Below are 10,043 nucleotides of genomic sequence, written 5' to 3' on the forward strand. Positions count from 1 at the left end.
AAAAAGAATGAAATCATGCCTTTTGCAAGAACATGGATGGAGGCTATTATCCTCAGCAAACTAATGCAGGAACAGAAAATCAAATACTTAAAACCGTGTTTTAAATGGAAGTCCAATGATGAGAACTCCTAAATGCAAAGAAGGGAACAGCAGGTCCTGAGGTCTACTTGAGAGTAGAAGGTGGTAGGAGGAAGAGGATCAGAAAAAATAACATGTGACTATGGATCACATGTCACAGGGATTTAACAAACGTTCACATGTATCCCCAAACTAAAACTAATTTTCACATGTATTCCCAAACCTAAAATAAAAGTTAAAAAATAAAAGAAAAATCAATAGGGTTTCATTAAAACATCAGACAGAGACCAGCTCAGGCTTAATTACAGTTTCAGTAGCATTTGCTTTAATTGGAAGAATAAAGTAAGTGACGTGAATAAAGAAATTAGCATATCTATCACTGTCCTCACATTGTACATGGCCTTCAAACGCTGATTCTTCCTGTTTCTGAAGCTGCACTGAACCCTGGAAAAAAGTGGGGCATGGCAATCAGCAAATCCTCAGGCTCCACCTTTGTGAAATTCTAATTAAAGTGTTTATAATCTTAAAAAAAGAAATAAGTTTTGGATTATGCATGGTAAAATTACTTAATTTCTAAGATTAAGGAAGTAAAAATGAAATCAATATTATAAAAATGGGTGTGTGTGTATACATATACATACATCATTTTTTTTTTGGCAAGAAATAAAGTATGTATAATAACACTCCATTTTGTGTTCCCCAAGAAATCAGAATATTGTTTGGGAATTTGAGCTGGAAGTGATATAGACAGCAAGAAGAAAATAAATCCCATTAATCACTCTGATGGGTGTTTCTTCTTGTCTGTGTGTAAATTTCCCATGATAAAGTAGGCTGTCTCTCTAACTTCTCAGTATCCTAACCAACATGTCAACTGAACTAAAGTTCTTGTTTTCTGTAATCAAGTTTCAGGGAGGCATAATACTATTCATGTATTCTACAAGAAGTAAGATTTGCAATTAGGTGATTCAATTCTATTGTAGCCAATAGTAAATGGGTGCACTGAAGTAGACTGGTTATTTGCACATTTCATTGCTAGCCATCTAGTACTCATTCATTAGCATATAAAGTGTGTTAATGTACGTGTTCATGTGAGTACATGTATATGTATATTTTAACAACATTGAATATCTGATTCAGTAGAACAATCAGCTACTGAATGAAAAATGTTTTTGTCTACATTGTTCAGTATAGTAGTCATTAGCATGTGTTGCTTTAGAGCATTGAAATGTAGCTACTATAAAAAAGAAAATGCATTTTAATCCTATTTTATTTAAATAGCTACATATGGGTAGGAGATACCATATTAATTGGTGCCTTTCTAAAGAAATTATTTTAACTCAAACTTTCTGTAGAGTTGGGTGGATCCTTTAATATTCTTATATATTGTTGATAGTCTAATGCAAGAAAACCAAGAGATTTATTGCATATTTACCAGTGAATATACTCATGTACCCTCAATTTCAAATGATTTGTGAAATTCTATGTGAAATGATTTGAAATTGAGGGTAATTTTTGAGGCACTAATTCTTTTTCATTGATGATCCTTGATTTTTCAATTAAAAAAATAGTCCAAGAAAACAAAAAGGACTAACAAAAGGTCCTTGTCCACTTACGGAGAACTTATAAAACTTTTGCAAAATTTTGACTCCTTAAATGATTGTCTGAATAATGCCTTTAACAAAAAATAAATATAATTTCTCTTGTTTAAATGGCGTGAAGAAAGTGTAACAGGCCTGATATTTTCAGACAATTTCTAATAACACTATTATAAGTCTAAACTGTTTATTGGGTAATATTTGCTATTTAGGTTTTCTTTTGGTTTCAAACTTTTAAAGACTGATCAAAGTGCTAAATGTTCTTAGATGGTGTCATTTTAATTATGTAGGTTACAATCATATCTAAACAGAGTAACAGTATTGGTACTACCATCAAGGTTTTCTTATTCATAGGCATTATTAAAACCTAAATATTCAATTCAAAATGTAGGTGAATATTTTAAATATTTTACAACTCAAAGCAAAATGTTAAATTATCTTTTCTTTGTATTATATCACTCAATTGAACTATAATACATATTTGTTATTTCAAGAGTAAAATCTATTGTAATATTTCATTGTTAGAAAAACTGCTAATACCACATACAGAAAGTTATTAATACATTTCTTTCAGTGTAGTAGCTTGAATATTCCTCTACCCTCCAATTTATGTACACCTGGAACCTCAGAATATGATTTTATTTGAAAATCAGATCTTTATAAATATAATTAAAGTAAGAATCAGAGAAGATGATGCTGGGATGGATGGATCCTAACTTTATTAATAGTTATCTTATAAAAAGGAGAAAAGGACCAACATTAACATTGAGAAGTAATGCAAAAATGGCATGAGATATCACAGTGATGTGTCTATAAGCTAAGGAATGCTGATTACTGGCAAAGGCAGCACACAGAAGAGGTGAATAAGATGACAGCTCCCCCAAAGATGCTACAAGGATCTAACACTATAGATAGTTTGATTTTGTGTTTTGGATTTCTGGTCTCCAGAACTGTGAGAAAATAAACTTCTGTTATTTTAAACCACCAAGTTTGTGAAATTTATTGTGGCATCCCTAGGAAGCTAGCACATATTTTGGCCCTGGCAAGTGGGGTGCTTCTGTAACAAATAACTAAAAATGGGATCATGGTTTTGGACTTCGGCAACGAGCAGTGGCTGGAAGAACTTTTAGAAGTATAATAGCTAAAAAAAATTATAGATTACTTTGACAAAACTCTTGGTGGAAAAATGAACATTAAAGACGATTCTGGTATGAAAGGTGATTCTTGTAAAGAAAATTTCTGTCATTGTAGAGAATAAACGTATCATCCTAAACAGAATGTTGGTAGAAAAGTGCTTCTGCTGAAGTCTCAGAAGGAAATGAGAAATAATTATTTGGACCTTGACAGAAAGATAATCCTTATGATAAAGTGGCAGAAACATGACTGCTTTGTTCTTTAATATTGAATAGAAAGCATAACTTGTCAGTGATTTATTTGAATATTTATCAGGGGAGATTTCCAAGTAGCATTGAAGGCACATTCTGATTTATCCTTGCTGCTTATTGTTAAATGTAGAAAGAAAGAGAAAATTGAACAAGGTTTTATTAAGCAAATAAGAAACAGTGTTTGGTGATTTGGAAAATTCTTATCCTATGAAGATTACCAAAGATGTTAAAGTGTATTCTTGAGAAAGGGTCAAGGGTTTGTCTGGACAACATTTTGTTGCAGAAATTAGTTAAGTGAATAATATTCTAGATCCACTGCAGTAGAGGCCAGGAATACAAATGGGATTATTCAGACAGGATTCAAGAAGAACCTTCTTGTCTAATGGCATACATGTCTTGACATATCTGAGAGACCCACAAGATTATTGATAATATTGTATTAGCAGAAACACTATCAGCTTGGACTGAAAAGGACAGAGAATATGCATAATAAAAGACAGCTGTTGGGATCCCAAAATTGTACAGGTAGAAAGTAGACTTACAGGGCTATTCTTCAAGAAGAAGGTATAATGACTCCAAGAGTGGAGACATGGATCAAAGACAGAGGCTGGGGAAGAAAAGCAGGGGGAGCTCTGATCTTTTGGGCTCAACAGACAGAGATGATTGCTATAGATGTTCGTTCTCAGAGCTTAAAATATAATGTAATTTGCACTGATAGTTCTCAGTCTTGTGTGGAAATAATCCTTTTATATATTCTCATTTCTTCCTATGGGAATAGGGATGTCTATCCTATGATGTCTCACTATTGTATTTTGGAAGCAAATAATTTATTTTATAATTTCATAGGTTCTCATTTGAAAAGGAATTTTGCCTAAGATGAATCCTTCTCAGAATCCCATTCATATCTGCTGCAGGTGTTGCAAGTTGGGACTCTTTTAGTTGGTTATATTTGGGTAAAGTTTTGTATTTAGAGTTGATGCTAGCATGGGTTGAGATTTTTGATGATTGGGGATGGGGTGAATGTACATGGGGCAGCCATGTATTGGGGGGACATAAAGCTGACTGTAATGGGTTGAATAGTTCCCTGCCCCCTCCCCCGAATTAATTTATACTGAGAAACTCGGGATGTGACATTATTTAGAAAATGGATCTTTGCAGAGGTAAGTAAGGTAAGAATCAAGATAAAATAATGCTAGATTATAGTGAGGAAATGACAGTGTCTTATATTTGAGAGAATAAGACAAACAGAGGCAATGTGAGGGTGGGGGCAGAGAGCTGAGGGATGCCTCCACATGCCAAGGCATCACAAGCATGGCCAATAACATCAGAAGCTTGTAGGGAGTCATGGGACGATTTCTCTCTCCAAGGCTCTGGAAGGAACCAACCTGCTGATGGCTTGATTTTTAATTTCTGGCCTCTAGAACTGTGAAAAAATTAAATTTCTGTGATTCTAAGTTTTCATATGTGTGATTAGTTGATGTGGCATCCTTAGGAAACAAATACATAAACTAATGAAATAGAATGAGATTAATTTAAATATCACATTGAAATTATTATTTAACATTGAGATAAACATTATATAATATTTGGGAGACAAATACAATTTTAAATAACAATTGAAAGCAGAAAAATGTAAATTGGGTATATTTTGTGTGTGTGTGTGTGTGTGTGTATCTGTATTTTTTTTTTTTTTTTTAAGACAGAATCTCACTGTATGGTCCAGGCTGAAGTGCAGTAGCATAATTACAGCTTACTGCAGCCTTTAACTCCCAGGTAGCCTCTCACCTCAGCCTCCTGAGTAGCAGAGACAGCAGGTGATTGCCAACATGTCCAGCTAATTTTTGTATTTTTTGAAGAGATAGGGGTCTTGCTGTGTTGACCAGGGCTGATCTCGAACTCCAGGGCTCAAATGAATCTCCCGCCTTGAACTCACTTTATAGGTGGAATCTGTGGCACTTGGCCATCATATACTGTAAATTTTATATAGAAATGAACTGTATGTTAGTAACAATTTGTGGAATGAGAGTTTAAATATCTCAAACTGTTACTTATTTAGTTCTACTTAGGCTATGATCATTTCAAGCAAATATATCTATTTGAAAGTTTATATGTCATAAAAATGAATAAAAATTGTCAATTTAGATACAAAATTTTCAGTGAATTAAAATTTAGGTTAAGTAATATCTATGATTGATTACATTAAACTAATAAAATATGAGTATTAGAAAGTAACCAAAAGGTATTAGAGAGTGATGTGGCTTCTTAAAACTATGTTCTTCTCTGTGGACTTCATATTTAATGATGGTGGCAGGTACTTAGGCATAGAAAGGGCTGAGAAAGTGTTTCAATTTGTGTTGCTGGACACAAATGAAAACTTTACCAATGTGATTACATATGTATGGTAGGAAAATTGAAATAATTTAAACTATAAGATTATAGTTTAAAATGATAGATTAATTCTTATAGCCCTTTATTCTATGAAGTTAAACTGACTTTCAACATTGGTTTTAGTCAAATTGAAGGCCTTTGATATTTAAAAAAAAACATGTATTTGCTGAATTCTACTATAGGTGACATATGAATTTCCAAAAGAACTTAAGCATTTGATTTCAGTCTTTCTTATGAAACAATTTTTGTAATCTTAAGTTTGAGAGTTGATAAATATCTTACTTTAAGTGTACATTTGCTACCATCTTTAAAAAATATAAAATACTAAACAAAAATCATATAAAAGAGTATTAATTTTTAGTGATGATTACTTAAACTGTATTTGACTTTTAACTATAAAGTGTACTAATTTTATTTGATCAGAGATACTAAACATAATACAGAGGCAAATGAATACTTATCCTAAGAATATTAAGAAATTTAATTTTAAAAAATAAAGTTTTTTGATGTGATCAGATTTTTTTCTCACTTGATTATACTAAAGGTACAGCTAAGGATACAGCAAGTGGTATTTTATAAAAGTGTGGTGTGTGTACCACACACACACACACACACACACGTATATAAATTTAGTGATATCTGCCCTCATTTTTAGACTGCCTCTAAAATTTATTCCAAAAACCCTAATGGGGGAAGTTTTGTTCAACATTTGCAAAGCCTAATTCATTTTAGTGTTATTCTACCACAAAACCAAAAGCAATAATAATAATAGAAGTGTGTTCTAAAATGACATTGATGTTTTTGCATCTGGAATCAGAAAACTAATAGCAATGTTTAAGCTCTTAGTATTTCTTTAAAAAAAAAAAAGGGCCAACTCCTCAGGGTATCCAGTTTCATATACAAGGAACAAATCAAAACAGAGTTAAAACAGTTGTACAATAAGACAGTTAATATATTCTTCTTGTGATTTAGCAAAGATTCATGGAGATTCTACATGATTAGTAACATGCGAAGTCACTTTGTAGTACATATGTGTTGGATTTGAGGAAATAAATTTATATTTCCAAACAGCATTTCTTCAAGAGGGTTGTGTGATGGAATTTCTCAGAAACTTTCAACTTATCCATGTTTTGCTCAAAAGACAAGACATTTTCAATTTAAGCTGCAACATGGAAGAGTCTTTATTTCACTGGGGTATGTTGTGGGGGAATAGGGGCAGGACAGTGGGAGTAGGGAGGTTGGGGAGGGATAACATGGTGAGAAATGCCAGATATAGGTGACAGGGGGATGGAGGCAGCAAACCACATTGCCATGTGTGTACCTATGCAACAATACTTCATGTTCTGCACATGTAGCCCAGAACTTAAGGTGCAATTATATTATAATTGCATTGGTAAAATTTTCATTTGTGTAATATATATAGTATATATTATATATAGAATATACATATGTTATATATTATATATATTATACATTATATATTATATGTATATGTATGGTATATGTATTATATATAATATATGTATGGTATATATATCATATATAGATAGATAGATGTTATATATCTATATATCCATATATAAAATCCCTGTAATTTTCACAGCAGGCAGAGAATTCCGAGTTGTGGAGAAAAGAGGCATAAGGGTTCACATTAGATGGGGCAAGGGATAAAGGATTAGAGCTATGGATAGCAGTTACGAACATGTCACAGGGGAGCCAAATCTTTATAGAAATCATTTGACAAAGTTTTCGGTTTTAATTCTGTGCACTGAGTAAGGAAACAAATATATTGAAACTTAAGAGGCATCAGTAGTTAAAATCACTTATAAAAACACATGTGTGTCTTAAATATTTTGCTTTTATCAAGGACATATTAATGATAATTAATTTTTGTTAACCTTTACAATTGGCCAAGACATTTTGGCAAACATTCTTGGTTGAAGTTCCAAATTTCTTTTTTGCATGAATTGAATCTATTCATGCAAAATGCAGATGCAGCTTCTGCTATTTTCAGTTTCTGTTTCACCTAAAATAAGACCATAAACGTAAAGCAAAGAATGCAGAATCTTCTTTATTTAAATGATTCTCCCTTTTGTTTTTATTTCATCCACACATCATTATACTGTTTTTATTATTTTTTACAAAACTAATATCTGTGTTTATGAAAGAAAATAATTTTTCATACTCATGTTAATTGGTTGATATAATAATTGAGCTATGTTACTGCTTTAATAAATAGAATTGTGATAATTTGGTTTGAGAACAAACAAAAGTGACTCTTAATAAACACACAACACAAATAGAGAAAGAATAAGATTAAGAGGATTCAATACTATATGCCAATACTACATGCCATGGACATATATGAGTGTATTTTGCTGAAATAATTGAAGAAATAAGTTATTTGGCAAACGGGTAAAATCATTCACGAGCACTTACATCATGCTAAAAATTGGAAAGAAATGATCTAAAAGCCATTAATTGCATAGGTCCTTGTCCTGAAATACTGAATGGCTGCCTGTAGCCTGGAGACATCAAGCTTCTCAGTTTCTCACATGAAAGGGATTTTCCTTCTTCTATAGACTTTCTTTAAAAGAGTAGTAGACTTTACATTGTGGGTACTCAAAAAAATCAGTGACCCTCCAAAAATGGCTTAGATAATGGCTTAAAGTGAGAACATATAAGGAGAATAACACACAACTGTAGTGTTAAGCTATTTACAAAGAAAATTCAATGAATTGTGGCTTCTTAATATCATACAATTATCCATTCTAACCAAATTAATCCATGAATTTCATGCAGTTTTCCCTAAGAGAATGTTTTATTTTGGTAAATAAAAAGTTGATTCTAACATGTATATGAAAGAATGAAAACCAACAGTAAACAAAGTGAATTTAAAGAACTTGAGAGATATCCTACTAGGCTTCAAGGCTTAGCATAAAGCTATATGCGTTTAAAATCGTGATACTAGAACTGAGGTACATAAATAGCCTGTGGGGTAGAATAAACCAGAAAAAAGAGCTCTTGTGGAGAATCTTTACATATTAATAAAGTAGCACTTTTAATCAGGGCAAACCTAACTCAAAAATTATGACAGAGTAAGAGGTAATAAAAGAAAACCATTTTTAATCTCAAGTATTTCTGCCCTTTGAAGCTCACACATACACATACCAATTCTAAGTGCATAAAAAGCCCAAATTAAAAAAACGAAACTTTTACATTTCTTAAAGAAAATATAGGATAAATGTTTATGACTTGGTGTGGAGAAATATTTTTATTTTAAAAATTTGATAAGTTTGACTCTGTTAAAATTTAAAACTTCAGATCAATATGAGTCACTATGAAGAAAACTTAAATGGCAAGCCACTGCCTGAGAGAGGATATTTGCAATGCACTCTACATTTAGAGGTTTAGCTTCCAAAATACACAAAGAATCAAAACAATCATGAAAGACAAGCATTTGAAGGAAAAATTGGCAATGATTTTTAAGCAGGCAATTTGGAAAGGAGGAAACCAATAGAATCAATAAGCATTTGAAAAAGATGTTCAACCTCAGTAGCAGTCAGGTGAATACCTAATAAAACCACAGTGAGATGCCCATCCATATCCATTATATTGGCAAGATTTAAGAAGCCTAACACCACTGGCAGTGAGGAGGGAGAGCAATAAGCACTATTATGGAAGTATAAATTTATGCTACCACTTTGTAAAGCAACTTGGCAATATAAAGTAAAATTGGATATGTACATTCCTTCTGAAACAACTATTTATTCATCAGATATAAACCATAGAGACTTTCTTGCTCACACGTCCAGAGACATATATAAAGAATGTTTCTAGCAGCTTGTGTGTCATAAAGAAACTGAGAAAATGTAAATGCTTATTCAGAAAAAAAAATGTATATAGTATCATTTTTTTTCAAATGTGGAATACTGTGAGTAATTACCATTAATAAAATAGAAGATTGGGTCTCAACATAGATAATGTTGAAATATATTCTGGAAAAATAAGTTAATTAATGATAGAAGATACCATTTATATAAACTTTTTAAATATCCAAAATGTATTCTTTAGCTAATATAAACATATTTTAAAATAAATATTTTAAATTCATACTAATAATTATTCAATATCATATACAGGTTTCTTTGAAAACTTTGAAAAGAAAATATGGTTCAGAAAAGGTATGTAGGAGACTTCACATAATCCTCTAATTGTTTTTTATTTCCAAATTTAAAATTTTTTTAAAAATACAAGAATTAATCTCCCTCTCACTCTGTGTCTAATCTCTCAACCAAAATGTAGCCCTCCTAATTTCCTGCAAAGAAATGTATGCATCCTTCTCAATGTGTATATGTATACATATCTCTAACAAGACATTGAAATGGAAGTTTTACCAGTATATGGGGCACCTTTCTGCTTCATGTCAGACGTTAGTCCTTTTTTTCTTAATTACTGTAGTGTAAGCCTCACCAAACTCACATTGAGTGCAAACTTTAGCTCCTTTCTTGGGCCATGGAAATTTGTATTTTCATAATTGTGTGCACTGCTAGTGTTGTTAAACATCTTAAATCTGGCCAATATAATGGAAATGGAT

General features: G+C 31.9%; 1 long non-coding RNA gene across 5 annotated transcripts in view; it reads left to right on the forward strand.

Moving 5' to 3' along the window:
• The window catches only part of LOC144576682 (uncharacterized), a 332,988-nt gene that overhangs the window by 230,813 nt on the left and 92,132 nt on the right, over window positions 1-10,043 (forward strand). For 4 of the 5 annotated variants that reach the window (XR_013519004.1, XR_013519005.1, XR_013519003.1 and 1 more), the window contains one exon: window positions 9,589-9,630. The exons of the other annotated variant lie outside the window; for it this stretch is intronic. This is a non-coding gene — a long non-coding RNA (uncharacterized LOC144576682). The remainder of the gene's footprint in view (window positions 1-9,588; window positions 9,631-10,043) is intronic. 5 annotated transcript variants of the gene reach the window in all.

The sequence above is a fragment of the Callithrix jacchus genome, chromosome 6 (assembly GCF_049354715.1).
Source record: "Callithrix jacchus isolate 240 chromosome 6, calJac240_pri, whole genome shotgun sequence".
Lineage (NCBI taxonomy): Eukaryota > Metazoa > Chordata > Mammalia > Primates > Cebidae > Callithrix > Callithrix jacchus.